Raw genomic sequence first — 16,847 nt, 5'->3', positions numbered from 1 at the left:
ACCAAGTGCCATGACTTGTGAACCTGCAAAGATGGAGGTACTTCAGGGAGAAGAGAGGAGCCAACCCTTGAGAGTAAAGAGATGGGATGCATAAAGCAGCATAAATGTTGGTACCATGGGAAAGATGCTGAGCAGTGTGGGAACACAAATAGGACAGACAAGAGTTTTGTGTAGATGAGAAGGATTTGGGTAAAGCACATGTGTGTATTAGGTTAGTCCTGTATGGGGTAAATTAAGAGCTCCAAAATCCTGTGGCTCGCTCTGCTACAGGCAACGTAGTAATTTTCCTGAAAATTTCCACAGGAAAATACTGTCTTTAAATAAGAAACTGGGGTGTTCTTTGAGGAAAAGCTACCTCAAAATTATAAGATTAAATCAGTATTTTAAAGAGAAGCGATGACTTTCATTAACTTTTTCTTTTTATGAATAAAGAAATGGAAACAACAATTATTGTGGACAAGGTAATACTTACAGTCCTGCAATCAGAATGATGAGATTTGCCCTTGTTCAGAGTGGAAAGGGGAAACTTTTTCAGAATGAAAAGTCTATGCTAAATATTTCTCACCAGAAATTGAATGTCGCCCACATCTTTCACTGAAAAATATATTTGGGGGTTGTTGTTTTTTTCAGAATACTCTTGTGTAGGTTGTTTTAAAATAATATTGTATCAGTTTCTCCACTTCCTCACTGCTACAATAATTTACAACTCAGGGTTCCCCCTCCTTTCCTAAGCCACAGCATTTCCCCAGCACAATTCTGAGGGCCAGTGGTAGAGAAAAGGCCTCAGCTATTAAAAGCTACAAGTCAGAATAATTAGCAATGAGGACAGGGACACAAGAGGAAAAGACAGAAAATAGATAAAAGTTAGCAGGAAATTAACTGGCTCAGGCGTTAGGACTGCACACTATGTTTAAACTGTTGTGATGACTCCAGTCTGATGTTCTGGTAATTTTGTTTGACCAGACTGGTGTTCCAAAATGGTCTGTATTGATGCTCGCTGGAACTGAGGAGTATGAATTAAATTCTTATGTAAATAAGCAAAAGGAAGACTGATAATGATCATATAAAGAAAATAATGCAAAACACAATATCAGATGGATGATTTTAGTCCCAGGAACATCTCAGTGGCTACTGCTTTTTGTGGGAGGGTGCTCTTTATATTTTTATCCACTTAATTTTTAAAATTCAGTACAGGATTTTGACACTCCTCTTTATTGTTCTGAGGTTTTCAATGTGCTATTCACAGTAACACTGATTTATTTTCTGAGTATTTACCATTAACCATGGAATTAGTAATGCATGTGAACAGATATCATCACTGTCTTTTAGACAAGGGCGTGGAGAGGAAGAAGAAATGATTATGTAAGTAAAGATAAGAAAATTGGAAATAGGCAAAATGTAAGCAGTGCCAGGCCTCAAATGTAAAAGAAGTGCTCAAATCTGATGCAAAGACAAGAGAATATTAAGACGTAGAAAATGTGTACTGGATACAAGATTGCTGTATAAACCAAAAAAAATAAGAGACGCAACGGGATAGAGGAGATTTTGGAAGACAGAAAATTCTCTTCTAAATAAGAAAAATCCAGCTTTAACTTGTCATCATGGCAGATCTTTACTATAGAAATTAATTCAGAACCAGAAATTAGACAGCTAGATACTTTAGGGAAGAATTATTTAAGATGTCATTAAGATACTTTGGAAGGAACTCTTTAATTGAGGGCACAGAATTTGGGAAGTGAGATATGAGAAGTGTGTAGGTCATGACAGAAAACAGAAGTTTACCACAAGAAGTGACAAGTAATAGCAGCAGACTTTTCTCCAAGTTACATATTGAGAGCCAGATCCCATGACATAGAATTCATAGGAAACTAGAATTGTTTGGGTTGGAATGGTCCTTAAAGATCATCTGTTTCCAGCCCTCCTGTCATAGGCAGGGACATCTTTCCCTAGATCAAGTTGCTCAAAGCCCCATCCAACCCAGCCCTGGAACACTGTCAGGGATGGCATCCACAGCTTCTCTGGGCAACCTGTTCCCAGAGGGAGTCTCACTACCCTCACAGAACAGAATCTCTTCCTTATATCTAACCTAAACCTACTCTCCTTCAGTTTAAAGCCATTGCCCTTTGTCCTGTTGCTATATGCCATTGTAAGGTCCCTCTCCAGCTCTCTAGCGAGTTGCCATTAGGAAGGCTGCTCTGAGGTCTTCCTGAAGCCTTCTCTTCTCCAGACTAAACAACCCCAGCTCTCTCAGTCTGCCTTTATGATGCCCTCTGATCATCTTGGTGGCCCTCCTCTGGGTTCTCTCCATCAGGTTCACATCCTTCTTAATTTGTGGGCTCCAGATCTGGATGCAGAACTCCAGATGGGGTGTAACCAGGGCAGAGCAAGAGGGTAAGAATCACCTTGCTTGCCATGCTGGCCACACCGCTTTTATTGTAGCCCAGAAAGCCAAGAACATCCTGGCTGTGTGCAAAACGATGTGTTTGACCTTTTGGGCTGCAACAGGATGCTGTATTTCATCCACAAACACCCCCAAATCTTTCACCTCAGGCCTGTTATTGATTTATTCTCCACCCACCCTGTGTTTGTGCTTGGTATTGCCCTGGCCCAGGTGCAGGACCTTGTGCTTGGCCTTGTTGAACTTCATGAGGTTTGTGCAGGCCCAGCTCTCAGGCATGTCCATGTCCCTCTGGATGGCATCCCTTCCCTCCAGTGTGTTGACTGCACCTCAGAGCTTGGTGTTGTGGGCAAACTCGCTGAGGGTGTGCTCAGTCCCACTGTCCTTGTAGTCACAAAAGTGTTTAAGTGCCCCATCCCAGCCCCTGAGGAACGGCACTCATTGCTCTCCACTGGGACACTGAGCCCGTGACTGCAGTGAGTGTGACCATCCAGCCAAATCCTTGTCCACTGTGGTGTGGCCTGAGCCTCTTCAGTCCAGAGATGAGGATGTTGTGTGGGACAGTGTCATGTGCTCTGTTTGTACAAGACCAGGTAGATTACTCTTCCCTCATCCACCAATGCCCTCACCCATCATGGAAGGCCCTGCAATCTGCCAGTGAAGCCATGCTGGCTGTCTCAAATCACCTCTTTACTTTCCATGTGCCTTGGTATAATTTCCAGGCAAATCTGCTCCATGATCTTGCCAGGCACAGGAGATTGATCCTGTAATATCCCTGGGTCTTCATTATTTTCCTTTTTAAAAGGGGATATGTTTCCCCTTTTCCAGTCAGTGGGAACTTTACCAGGTTGCCACATCTGATCTTGTGAAGGAACAGAATGGGACAGAGAATGACCTATATGAAGAAATAATGCATGTAGTAGAAATTAAACTTGTCAGGATTTGCTGGCTTCATGAATTAGAAACATAGTGTGCATTTAATATAAAGGAAGAAAAGTGGAAAGACTGGGATAGCTGAAGCTGAAGTTTGAGGCATAGTTGAGGATGAAGACATTGCCAACTACAACAATTAAAGATATGCTTCAATTAAGTCCCTGTTTCCACACAGCAGCAGAAAAACTCAAGCATTGTTCGTATAAAGTGCTATGAAGAATCCTCACAGCCTTGCTGGAGACTGAACTTTCCCTGTCTTCTGAGTTCTAAGAGCACAGATCTAGGCTCTGCCTGTGGTTTTCAGTGTGGGTTATTGCAGTGCCATTTTATGTTAATTATCATAAATGTCATCAGATATTATTTGGCAGGCTCTGTGATCTGCTCTGTTTGAAGTGGTTTTACTCAGCTTAAAGTCCTTGCTGATAGCAGATTCCATGTTAATAACTAATTCAACAAGAAGTGCAGGAACTTTAAAGCTGGTTTTTAACTTTTAACCAAGTGCAGACAGAAATTAAATTTGTTCCAAGAACTTAGTTTCCAATGACATGAATATCAGAGTGCTGCAACCCCATCTGGTACAAACTTAAACTGGGCTGGTTTTGTTGAGTTCTCGTGAACATGCCATTATTTTCCCCATGTAAGAATTCTCCCTGCTGTCTCTTTCTATGTCAGCTGAGAATCCAAAAGATTCAGGTAGTCTGGAAATAAATTAGTGTATCTCTGAAGTTGGAAATGGTTATGGGAAAGGATCATGATTCTCTGTGTACTGACAGATCTGTTTCAGTTACAAAGTGCTCACCCCAACTTGTCTTAAAATCTAGAACTTGTTACAATGGTGGAAAAAGAAATTCAGAAATTTTATTTGCATATTCTGTAACAAATACTTTAATTTTGCACATGGAGGTATGTGAAAGAGAAAATGAAAGTACCCATAGCATCATTTTTCATGCAGGTAGATGCAAAACTTCTCTATCTACTTAGCTGATGCACTTTAATGTTCCTCCAGCTATTCCATTTCTTGATCTAACAGAGTTCATCCAGTCTGCCTGGACCATGATTGACAGGTCTGCTCAGATTTGATTGTCTGAATGTTTGCAATTGCAGACTCTGGAATCTGTGTTCTTTTGTGTTCGCTATTCCATGAAGGCCAGTGTGCAGTGGTCATTTCCTAGCTCACGGATCCCAGCACACGGCAAGTCTCCTAGTAGAACGGCATAATGCAGCAGGCTGGCTATGGAGATATAATTTATAACCTTTGTGGCAGCAAAGTGGCACAATATGCTTATAAAGCCTCTTCCTGGTTGTTCTGTGGTTGGGTGTTGCTTATTCCTAGAAACACCCACGCACCTGAAAGTCCTGATGAGAATAAATTTCCTTTTACAAAACTCCTACTGGAGGGTAGGTCATGCTAAGGTGAAGCCCACATTCCCAGTCCTTCTCCATTCAGGGAAGCTTACATTAAATAACAAGACTGAAACTGGGGGACCCAACTTTGAATTCAGAGTTGTTTTTAACCCTTTATACACACGTGTAGGTAAATAAAATATTACTCATGTTTCAAAGAACTGCTGGGGTTGAGTGTAGGTGATAAAAGTACAAAAGGCCTCCCTGCAATCTAGTCTGAAATTCTGCTTCCCATCACTTCTGGGAGTCCAGTTCTAACAGCTTCTGCAGGCCATGTCCGTGCTGTGCAGATGCTGACAGTGCAGAGCTCCCTGGGCTGGCTTTGAGCTGGCTTCAGACAGAGCAGCTGAGCAGTGAAGTCAGCACACCTCTGCACACATCCAGGGCACACCAACTTGTGTGTGCAGCTCTGTGCTACCTGGTGGGGATGGAAGGGTCCACCCAGTGCAATGCAATGGCCCATCAGCTTACTTGGAGCCAGCTCTGGGTCACTGACACACCAAATGCACACAGCTCCTGCTGGGGTGAAATGTTGTGGCTCTCTTGGAATCAGCATTAAGATCCTTAAAACACATGACATTCACCTGCCCAGGCTCCTGAGCAGGTCACAATGCCTAGGAGCTTTATCTTGTGATACACTGTGGTTATGTTCTAGCCTACCTCCCAACAAGGCTCCCCTTGAACAGAGCTCCAGATTGTGCAAGGAACACTGGGCTTACTTGCGAAAGTGCTCTGAGAGCAGATGACTGAAAAGTGAGAAGGAAGTGGCTCAGAGGACCGGATGAACTGACACGTGTTTCATGAGGGGAAAGGGGCAGGAACTTCCAGATGAAGCCTAACTCCCCTCACTTATGGATACCCAAAGCACTAGAGTCTGCCCCTCTTTTCTTTGGTCAGGAAATTGCAAAGAAATGAGGAATTTTTAAGGCTCTGTTTTTACAACAGGAAGATGTTTCACTTCTCTGATTCCTTAGATACTTGACTTAAGGAATGAACAGGATATCTTCACTTGACAACAAAGAGTGAGGCTATTTTTTTCCAATGGAGATGCTCCCTAGCAATCTCTCACAATAGGCAAGCTAAGGATATGAAGAAGGAAGTTTTGCATTTAAAAACCCTTTGCAGCACTCCAATGATGTGGCCTGGAAATCTGCTAGCTCAGCTAGTTTGGGACTAACATTGGCACTGCTCTGAATATTGTGTTGTGTCTATTATCCCCACTGTAGCTGGACAGAATACTAAGGCTGTATGTGACCTATCCTCCGTTATTTTAAGTAGCCAGACTAAGAAAACATGAGAATCTGTGGGGAATTTTTTTCTGACATAAGTCAATAGAAGTTAGTGGAAACAGACTGGTGGATGGAGATGTTTGCAGGGTGTAGAGGTATTAACTTCATTTTCTGCAACAGATGCTGCATGTGTAAACAGAAGCAGGTTCTTCTTCTGCCTGATTTTGCAGGTTTGGACAATTATTTCTGTCTTACTTTGCAGTAAGGGTGAGAGCAGATGATTCTAGTAGAATGGATATATTCTATATATCCAATAATAATATATAATATTATAGTATTATACAATATATAATAATATATAATATTAATATATATTCTATATATTAATATAATATGTATTATATTAACTAATATATATTCTATATATTCTATTTCTATATCTATTGAAGACATCCAAATCCAGCATCAGATCATTCAAAGGTGCAAGACACTTTCTTATCTTCAGGAGTTAGGTATTGGTTTAAATGACAGTACATAAAGCTTAGTATCTGTTTCAGTACTGTGCCTTCATTTTTCTAATTTCTCATGTTTACCATAATTCATTATTTATGTTTTATGCAGGCTTGCTTTCTTTCTTATTTCAACAATGTCTGGTGATAAGGATATACACTGCTCATTTATGGGCTAATGTAAAATTACTTCCTTTTCCTGCCTTGAATTGGTATGAGATGAGAAGAGCATAAAACAGTTCAGTTAAAGTTGGTTTAATTAAGATGTCTAAATCCAAAAGAATCTCTGGTATAACTCCAGAAAGGTCAGTTTATTCATCAAGCTTTGATTTTTCCTGACAGTCTCAATTATTTTAATGTGCAGGATGGAATTTCCTGATTTCATGCTACTGTTCTTGATACTTTCTGAGGAAGGCAGACTTGATCTGGGGAGTACAGGATAGTCTAGAGGTAAAGATCTCTCTTTCAGTTTTTCTACTGGCTCATTCTGTCATCTTTACTTTTTATAAGTGAATTGTAAATGTTGTTTTTGTCCCAGAGAAGCTCCACTCCCAAGGCTACATGTATTCCATAAATATGATGCCTGTGCTATGATGGGAATGCATAAATTGGAAATTGAGAGTCCATGGGCTTCTCCCATGTTAGCAGACTTGCTAACCTAACAGGTTTTTTTTTTCTGATGCTGATGTGTAACAAGAAATCAGTTCGGCTTTCTACAGCAGAACAAATGAGGCCAATCTGGCACAGACTGGTATATGTCATTTATATGATCTGGAAAATAGAGCCTGGATATCCCTGAAAATGGAAAAAATAATTTCTCAGCTTGCTGTCCACAATTCATATCATTGCCAAAGAACTGCATTTGCTTGGGTGATTTTGCTCTGTAACAACAATGACTAAAACATGAGATCTCAGAAACACATGGATCCAACTGGGGCAGATCTCCAAATATCACTTAATTTGGGAACTTGGCAATACTGACAACACTTCAGGTGAAGCAAAGAACGTGATGGTAGTGACAATAAATTTGGAGTTTTATGTTTTAATCAGGTCAGATTTTTTAAACAAGATACTGGTGAATATGACTGATGACATTTGACATTTGCAATACCCCAATGTTTGGCAAGCTTGTCTGAATAGTAAGAAGAAAAAGCCAGTGAGTCAGAAGCTCAAAAACTGTAATTTGGGGACATGCTTCCTCATGCTGTTCTGTTCTTTCTTTAGAAACTGCTGTAGCTACTCTTTAAGATAAAAACGCTGAAAGTAGAATGAAGCAGCACTAAAATCCAGGAAATGCTGCAACATGAATTTTGATGAGACAAAAGTGTGGTACTGAGTAGAGCATTTTAAACTTCCCAATTTGGGCTGCCTTTCTGAACCCTGTGCCCTTTGATTCTAATCTGAATTTACAACCTGAGCCCTGCAAAAAGTTGAACAACTGCTTACCCTGATAAGTTATAAATGCCAAAAGTAGCTTACTAATGAGTTTTGCATGGCTTTCAGTTAATATGCAGCAAGAGTACGGCAGCTTTGTTTTCTCCCCAGATCAACGTTTCAATATATTATTGTGATCCAAATAACGTCTGAACAGAGAATTAAATCTTCTGTGATTAAATATTCTGCTTGCTTTCAGGGTAGTTTGGGATACATACATTTACTTCATTACCTAGACCAGCTCAAGCTTCCCAACTTTACCCTGCCAAGACTTCATTCAGTAATACCATCTAGAAGACAAAATGGCTGTATATGAAATGAACTATATATGAAATGGCATATATAGTTAATGCCTTGAAATCACAGAGGTTTTTTGAAACCTATTCATATTTTATTTCTGTGAGAATCAAAGATCGAAACTTAAGTCCAGAAGGATCAGAACAAACAGAACAGAAGTCACTGGAGAACACTTGTAACGCAGAGTTCAGCCCAGGCTCTGTACCCTACAGATACATCAAATCTTTTTAGGTACTGTCTTGAGTAAAAAAAAAATAAATATCTGAGAACTCAAATAATGCAACTCTCTTAAAAATACCTGGCCCATGAAGTTGAAATAACTAATATTTAAACGTGATGAAGTTGATCACCCATGCAGTCTGTGAGAAAGAATCTGTAAATTTACCTTTTCTCTTTACTTGATGTATCTGCTGGGAAATGTGTTACAAGCTTCTGTTTCACCAGAAATACTGAAAGACCAGAAATTACTTTCAAAGTAACCTCCCATCTATGTTACAGAGTTCTCCTGTTGTTTCTATTTACATTCCACCCTACTTTTCAGCGATTGTAGCAGCAGGATCTGAGAGATGGGTCTTTTGCTTCTTCTAGAGGAGAAAACGGACCCTTTTCCTCAGTTCTAGCCCCTGGGTTTTGCTGGAGTTCACCAAGATCCAAAATGTCGCTTTCACAGCTGTTTCAAAACATGTTGTCTAATAATCCTTATTTTCCTTATTTAGCAAAATAAAGCAAAATATTTAATCCTTATTTAGCTCATTGTTCAGTGTGTAAAATCAGGCAGTTGGGATAACACACATTTGACTTGTGAGTGATCTTAGCATATTAAAAAACCCACTCCAGTTACCCTTTCATCACCACCTTGTGGTCATACCAGATGATGCTGTCCTGTTTCAAATACATATTGGAATGAAATACTTTACTCAGCCCAGAGCCCAAGATTTTATTTGTTCAAAGCAGTAGAATTTGGTAAAGGTGATGTGGTGTTAAAATATTTTTGAAGGTCTACTTTTTGTGAAACTTCAGAAGAATGTACCACTGTATGATTTTTACCTAATGTAATTGCTTGGATAGGTATGGCATAATAATTGGTCATCATTATATGCAGTTTTGTCTTAAATATTCAAATTAAAAAGTTTTATTAGATTTTTTTTTAATCCATACTGACATTTACCCCCATTTGGACTCCTGAGAAGATTCTTTTTAAAGTAAGTTAAGTTTATTCTTCTGTACATTTGAGAATAAGAAAAGTGACAAAATATAATTTGATGAGAATCTTTTTCACATTAAGTCCAAAGACTTAGAAATTTAAGCATTGTTAAGAATTCATGCTTCAACCCCATGGCATAAGACCTGAAACAAGCAGAACTGAATCAGGGGAACATTGCCTCTGATGTACTTGCTAGCTGTAATTTAAATGGTTGTTTTCAAACAAAGCATTGAATTTGTAATTGCCTCTCAATTCAGTGTACATAAATGGGCCAGATACAGTTCAGAATACAGAATACAGAATACAGAATACAAAGGCAGTTTTTATTGTGACAGGGTACATACAGGAAGGAGTTTCATAATTCAGTATTTTTCCTGGCATAATGGGCTGAGACTCATGGGTTTAGAGGGTTGTTTGTGCTTTCCCTGTCTCTTAACATGTTGTGTTTAGATGACGTTATCAGGCAACACATGAAATTAATAAACTCTATTTGATTCAATGTAAGATAAACTACCAATGTAAAGATACTAAGCAAATTACTTAATAGGAAAAAGTTCATATGCATGAGCTGAAATACCAGTAGCAGTAAAAATAAGCAAGGGCCAACAAGCCTGCTTGTTACACCAGGTGCATTGTGAGCATTTGCAATCTTATCCTGAGGATTTGACACCAGACAGTTCCAAATCTCTGAGATCATTCCAGCCAGATCTTTTGCACTGTTGGTCAGTCTAGAACTTGTAGATTTTTAAATCCTTTTGCAGAGAGATAAGTAGGGTTCTCTCCAGGCTGATTATTACCCAAAGGATAATCCAACTGAAGCAAAATTCAAATTTGATTTTGAATAAAAATCTGGATGCTGACAAAGTCCATATGAAGCCCTAGCATTATGTGCACTTTAAATGCAGTCCTCTGGACCAAGGATGTCCTGCTCAGTGGTAGCTATGAGTGACACACAGCCCACTTTATGATCCTACAAATAGCAATGTGTACTTTAAAAAACCACCTTTATATTTGTTATTAGCTCCCTTTTATAGTAGATATTCCTGTCATTAAAATTCTGACCTTTTACTCTGTTGTGAACAGGAGCTAAATCTGACTCTGGTAGTGTTACTGTTTTTGCAATGTCATTACTGCGAGAAATACAGATGAAGGCAGATATATGGATGTCTGAAAACCTTGATAGACACCTCATAGCCTTATGGCTGTTTTGCCAAGCTGGGCACTACAAAAACCCTTTTTAATGGTAACTAAAATCTCCACTGATAATGCAATAAAGGATGGTGGTTGCATTCTTACGTCATTAGTTCTTCAGAAATTCCTTTTAATTCTAAAGAAGAAGTATCTAAACCACTGATAAGATGAGGACAGAAGTTTCCATTGGCTCTTAGAATTGTGTGTCTGAATGAGATTTCAAGGCTCCCATGCAGTGGTGCTGTGAGCAGAACTCACTGAGGAGTGGTGACACCATTTCCTTTTAAGTACCATAAGCAAAATCTTGTCATATTTTCAGCACTGAACCAAAAAGACCTTACAAAGGGATGCATTTCTTAGAACTATTTAAGCACTTGCAGAAAAGCTGTGTGTATACTCCATGTCCGCAGTGATATTTATTTGGTATTTAGTTTTCAGAAGTTTAATATTTAGTTCATAAGATATATTGTAAATTTTTTAAGTTTGGTACTGAGTTCTCAGAGGTTTTCACTCCTCCCTAAAGTCTGTTCAGGACTTCAGCTCTTTCTGTCATATCATCCAGTTATCCTGGAACATGTTTATCTTTGGAAGTGCAGTTCCAAAGAACAGTCTGACTTTCCCATTGCACTTATGCTCCTCTCACTCAAGGCACAAGTGGCTTCTGCACTTAATATTCAGGCCTGATCTTGTCTCTGTCTCACATGGTTCCTCCATACAGCCTGGCTTGTGCCAGATTACTGTTATGCAGTACATCTTCAGCAACCAGACTCATGTTTCTCTCTTCACTTCTGTGCCATGACACCCCATTATTCTGGTTGATTATTAGGTTCTTGAAGCTGGGGAGCTTCCACCCCGTGTCATTCTGCAGAGCTGGGTTTCCTGTACCTTCTTTGCCTTGCCTCTGTTATGGGGCTGATTTGTGACTGATAAACCCTACAGCAAAGCTCAAATGGGGTTGGAGTTTCTTCTTGTCTATGTTTCATATCAGAGAGATTTTTCTTATTCTGAGCTAGTAGAAAAAAACATATTATTTCTTTAGCACGGAAAATGTGAAAATTACATAGCCTCCCCCAGTCCTTCTGTAAAATGGTAACAATATATGGTTTCTTATGTTTGTGGTGTTGATGGTTTTCCAGTGAAGTGGTGCTCAGGCTTTAGCAAGAGTGGAGTTCTGAGCCCATGTCTTGAAAACTTGAGGTCTCCCAGGTACTTCAAGAGAACACAAGGAATGGAGCAGATGTCATGGACACCTGGCACATTCTCCTTAGGCTTGGGAACTACCAATCCTCTTCCATATGCATACTCTGGAAAATTCAGCATAATCAGAAGCAAAATCACATAGCCTGGGGGAGCTTGGAGCACTTGTCAGGCCGATTTGTCCATTGGATACTTGCCTCAGTGAGAACCTGTGCTAGAAAGAACCCTCTATTATTGCAATTTGCTCCTGCCCTCTCTGGCAATTACTGGCAGGCCTGACAGGATATCCTAGGTTTCTGTCCTTTGTTCCCTGTCTCCAAAATACTAAAACAGCCACCTGACTTACCTGAGTGGTAGAGAGTTACTTGCTTAGATACATGATCAGCACTTCCATTTATAATAACCAAGCACCTTTTTGCTCCAGCAAGACCACTTTCACTCTGCAAACTTGATATTCATATTAATTTAAAATATATATTCAGGGCAGTGTAGCTTTCTGCTACAGGATTTTTTTGTGGCTTTCAGTCATGCAGTTGCATTACCACAAAGAGCTAATAGCAACCCCAATCTAGTTTTGTGAAGTGCTTACTGTGCTGCTTCTCAGTGCAAAAGGAAAATGTTCTCTTGGCTCTGATGGCTGATTTACATTCCACACTGCTTTTTTTTCTTTTTCAAGAAACATTTTTAAAATCACTTTTTTAAAAACAGAGCTTACACTGCTTAGAAACTCTACTACCTACACAGGCACACATATAAACCTGCATGCCTAGGTGGTACCTCTTAGTATGTTTATAATTTCTCAAATATTTAATAAAACACGGATGTGGCTGTGCAGAAGCTTCTTTTAACTAACAGTCAAACTACTGACTGTATTAGGTGGAAATCTTATTTTTGTCTGTGTTCTTCAGATGTACTGCTGACGAGAGAGTGGCTGTGAGGGAAAGAGCATAAGAAATGTCTCAAGCACAGGAAATATCAAAATCTCCAAAATCAGACTGTAACAGGTTTGTCTCTGCCTCTTGCTGTGTCTAGTCATTGATGTGGTCATTCTTGTTCTGGTCATAAGAAACGAGTTTGGTACGTCAGGGCAGGTTAAAAAAAAAACAAAACAAAACCCAAACAAAGAGGTTTTCACCAATGCAGACATATTATGGCTTCTGTGATAATTCCCAACAGTGGCTGTAATTTCATGTGGTTCACTGATGCAGGACAAAATAAAATGGAAAGAAACCTATCCATAGCATCTGGTTTTTATAAAGAAAAATTTGATTTATATATGTCCGAGAAGCAAGAACAACCATAGAACTTCTCTGTAGAAAAAGCATCCTTAAAATGTCTCCCTTCTCAAAGGGCTCACTCACTGGCAGATTTGAGACCTCCCAGACAGTAAAGGAGATACTAAATATGTAATGAAATGAAGGTTTTCATGTGGACTTTGGACACATGTAATTCCATTACTGAAACTGTGCAGTGCTCTTTCTCATCCATAGCTAATAGGGTCCAGCTCGAAGTAATTGCCACTGGTCATGGTGTTGTCACACCACACAAAAAAGCAGAAATAAAGGCTGGTCCATGACTTTCTGCTTCAACCATTGGTTCTGCTGGTTTTGACCCATTTTTTGAGAAAAGTGTCTCTATGTGGAATACCTCTGTAAAGTGGAACCCAAGGATCTCAGTGCCACAGGCTCCCAGGACAGCTACTGTCCCACACAGGACAGGTAAAGTTAGACTATGTTTTTTACCAGCTCTTCACTCTTGTCACCTTTCTGGCACACAGACTTCTCTTTCAGGCTTATGTGACCTACCAGGAACAGACTTTATAAGCAAGTTCCTAAAGCAAGCTCATTCCACATGGGGCATGTGGACTAAATGGGGGCACTTGTTTGTCACTCTTCCTCAGTTTCCTTGCTGCTCTTCATGAGTATTTGGGATTTGGTTTGATGGTCATGGTTACAGGTTTCCTCTTGAGATACTTCTGTGGGACTATTCCTCTGAACCCCAGAGGCTCATGACAAATCCAGCAATCCTAAATCCCCCTGACTTGGGAAATGCAGTGGGTCTTGTTCTCTGTCCTGTTACTCACCTAGGACTGTGTCACTCTCACTCCATATCCCTTTTCTGAAATGGCAGGCCCTTTGTTTTTATTTTGCTCCTACTTAAAGGCTTAAAATTGGCTTGAATTTTAATTTGTACAGGTATCTTCCTGTCTTTAGTAATCTTTCTGTTTCAAAATTCTATAATTGCTTTTGCCAAGATTCCTAGGATCTGGGTCAATATCCACATATCTGGGTATAAAATCTTATAGCAGCACTGGACTATACATGTGCTTTCATTCTCTGGATGCTATTTTGGGAAGAAAGGAACATACATGACTATCTTCTTTGGGAAGAAAAATTCAGTGAATAGTGCACTGCATATATGAATTATACACTTATGAAGTCTTTGTGCCCTGATTAATTCTGGCCAGGCCTTTGTGGGGACTCAGCACTAACAGAAAGGCAAACACTGCAAAACATTAACTACCAAATCTCAGATATGTCACAGCTACAGGTTTTCAGATGAAAGATTATCCACACTTTATGGTATGAGTAAGATGGTATTAAATTATTAATCTAAATGAAAAAATAAATTAAAAAAAAATCGGGCTGAGGATGTTTACCACAGATAATTCTGGCCCAAACTCATAAATTTGATAATATTATAAATCGAGGAAAACAGACTTTTATAATGGGAACTGTTGCACACCCTTAAGAGCTGACTCTATCCATCCTATCTACAGGCACTCACTCATGATTCTGCACAGGACTTGCATAAAGCCCACTTGTGAAAAAAACATGGTAGTTTCACCAGACTAAAAGGCTTTGCTTCCTACTCATGTTTCTTTTGAGTGAAAGGGTGGTCTTTTTTGGATTAAAACTTTTCAGCCTCTCCTTTTTAATCTAAGCCCTTTCCGAAGTGACACATTTCACTAAGCAGAAGGTCCCAAAGCCACTGCTATGACTTGCATTAGGCCCACTGCATGAAAGAAAAGGGTCTCTGGATTAAGATGTCACACTCTGTAGCCTAACCTAAATTCAGCCTTCTTCCATATTTCAGACTTCCTGTTTTCTATTGAGCAGGTAATTGCATGTAGTTTTCTAACTCTAATCCTACACACATTAGAAGTGCTATTGTGTGAGTAAACACGATGAAGATTAAGAGGTGCTTACCTAGCAAGGTATTGCTAACTTAGGATAGATAGAACAGAGCTCTTTGGAGAGCTCACACACTGAAAATATGGGGGTGGATTTTTCATAACCCTCTGATGGACAGATACACTGAGTAAAACTTAAAGAACCTGTGGTCACAGATTTTCTGCCTTGCAAATAAGCATGTGTGGCAGGGGAAGACTTGAAACTTTCTGATCTCTGTTTTGGTAATGGAAAGTTAGAAGTAATGGCTTGTTTTCTCACAAGAAGCTCCACCTACACCTTGCTCACTTTGTACCATTAGTGTGAACATACTACATACTACATCAAGAAGGTGATAGGAAAAAAATAGCAAAGAAAGTCATATGTTAAATTCACATTATTAAAGATTTAAAAATTAGACAGTTAGAAGTAGTAAGAAAAGGCCCAAACACTGCCTAGCATATGTACATTATTTTACAGTCAGTAATTAGTCACAATGTGGCAGAGTATACAAACGACAGGGAAAGACTGTGAAGAAAGAACTAATGAGGGACTTTGTTATTTTTACCATCTGTGGCTGGGCCTTCACTGGAATGACCTGCAGCTGAGGCAAACTGTGTCTGTAGGAGAAAAGAAACTGCAGGGGAAACAGCTTTGTTAGAAGATCTGGTGATAGCCTTTCACTTGCTTGACACAGATACCATGCTGAGACTTGGAGTAGTTTCCTCTCCTGGTGTGAGGTGCGCTCTCTTTCCTCCTTCAAGAGAGTTCAAGAACAGGTTATCTGCAAATGGGCAAACCTCCAAAGTCTGTTTGTGATCCTGTGGTTCCAGGGTGCGATGCTGAGCCTCGCTGTCCCTGAGAGAAGTGAAACCTGTGGCTGGGATGGTAGAAAAGAGCTACTAAAAGAGCTGCTCCTGCTTTCTTTTCTCTCATGTTCTGGCTGGATACCCCCATCTGCAGTGATTATGTTACTGCTTCAATCTCAGCCTGGCAGGCCCTAGCAGGGAAGGACCAGAGCAACTTCTCTGTGGCACTTGGACAATTTTGACCCAGACTAGTGATGGCTCCTGGCTGTACCAAGTTGCTTGGACTCAAAGTTGAGTGAAATGTTCAGTACACTTGTTAATGAGGTGGGTCCTGACAGTGTGTGTAAAGCTCAAATGATTCAAATCAGTTGAGTGCCTTCCATTGTGCTAGGTTTATTTTTCTGTGGAAACTCACCAGAGCTACAACAATGTTTCTTTTATTTCTGTAAATAAGGGTGAGGTAAAGGCTAGACTTGAAGAAGGAATGAAAGCAGATCCAATTAAAATAACTCCAAGATTCTAGATTTACATGGCAATTTTATTTGTCTCAAGTCTCAGGCTGTACAGTTCTTCAGAGCATTATTAGGAATGACTAACATAGAGAGTAATTCATCCAGGACTGCATTTGCCAGCATAATGCCAGGTGCTACATGAGAACAATATTTTGCTACTGCATCATGAGCTGACATACAGAACAATTAAGCATCTGTGTGAGTGTGGGGGAGAAATTATCTTCTTTTCACCTCCAACATTTTCTCTACTTCAAAAGTGGACTGAAAATGCCCTTTCTCTTACATTTGCATGGGAATACATTTATTGATATGCCTCCATATATTCTTTTATCTGGTTATTCATATCTTGGTGCATGAGACTACATAGACTTGCCAATGTTCTTCCTCGTGTGTTTGTTACATGTAAAACCAAGGCAACAGTTCTAAAATATGCTATCTATTCTTTAATCTCTATCTTATGTCAGGCAAATAACAACACATCTTTAAGGGCAGACAGAGAGTTTAAACTGAGCCAAAACAGTACTTGATTCATTGCGGGGATTTTTTTTTTGTGCATTTTT

Source organism: Pseudopodoces humilis, chromosome 2 (genome assembly GCF_049639895.1).
Source record: "Pseudopodoces humilis isolate 2021_Gansu_Grassland_sample_001 chromosome 2, ASM4963989v1, whole genome shotgun sequence".
In the NCBI taxonomy this organism is placed as follows: domain Eukaryota; kingdom Metazoa; phylum Chordata; class Aves; order Passeriformes; family Paridae; genus Pseudopodoces; species Pseudopodoces humilis.
This window is presented reverse-complemented; position numbering follows the sequence as displayed.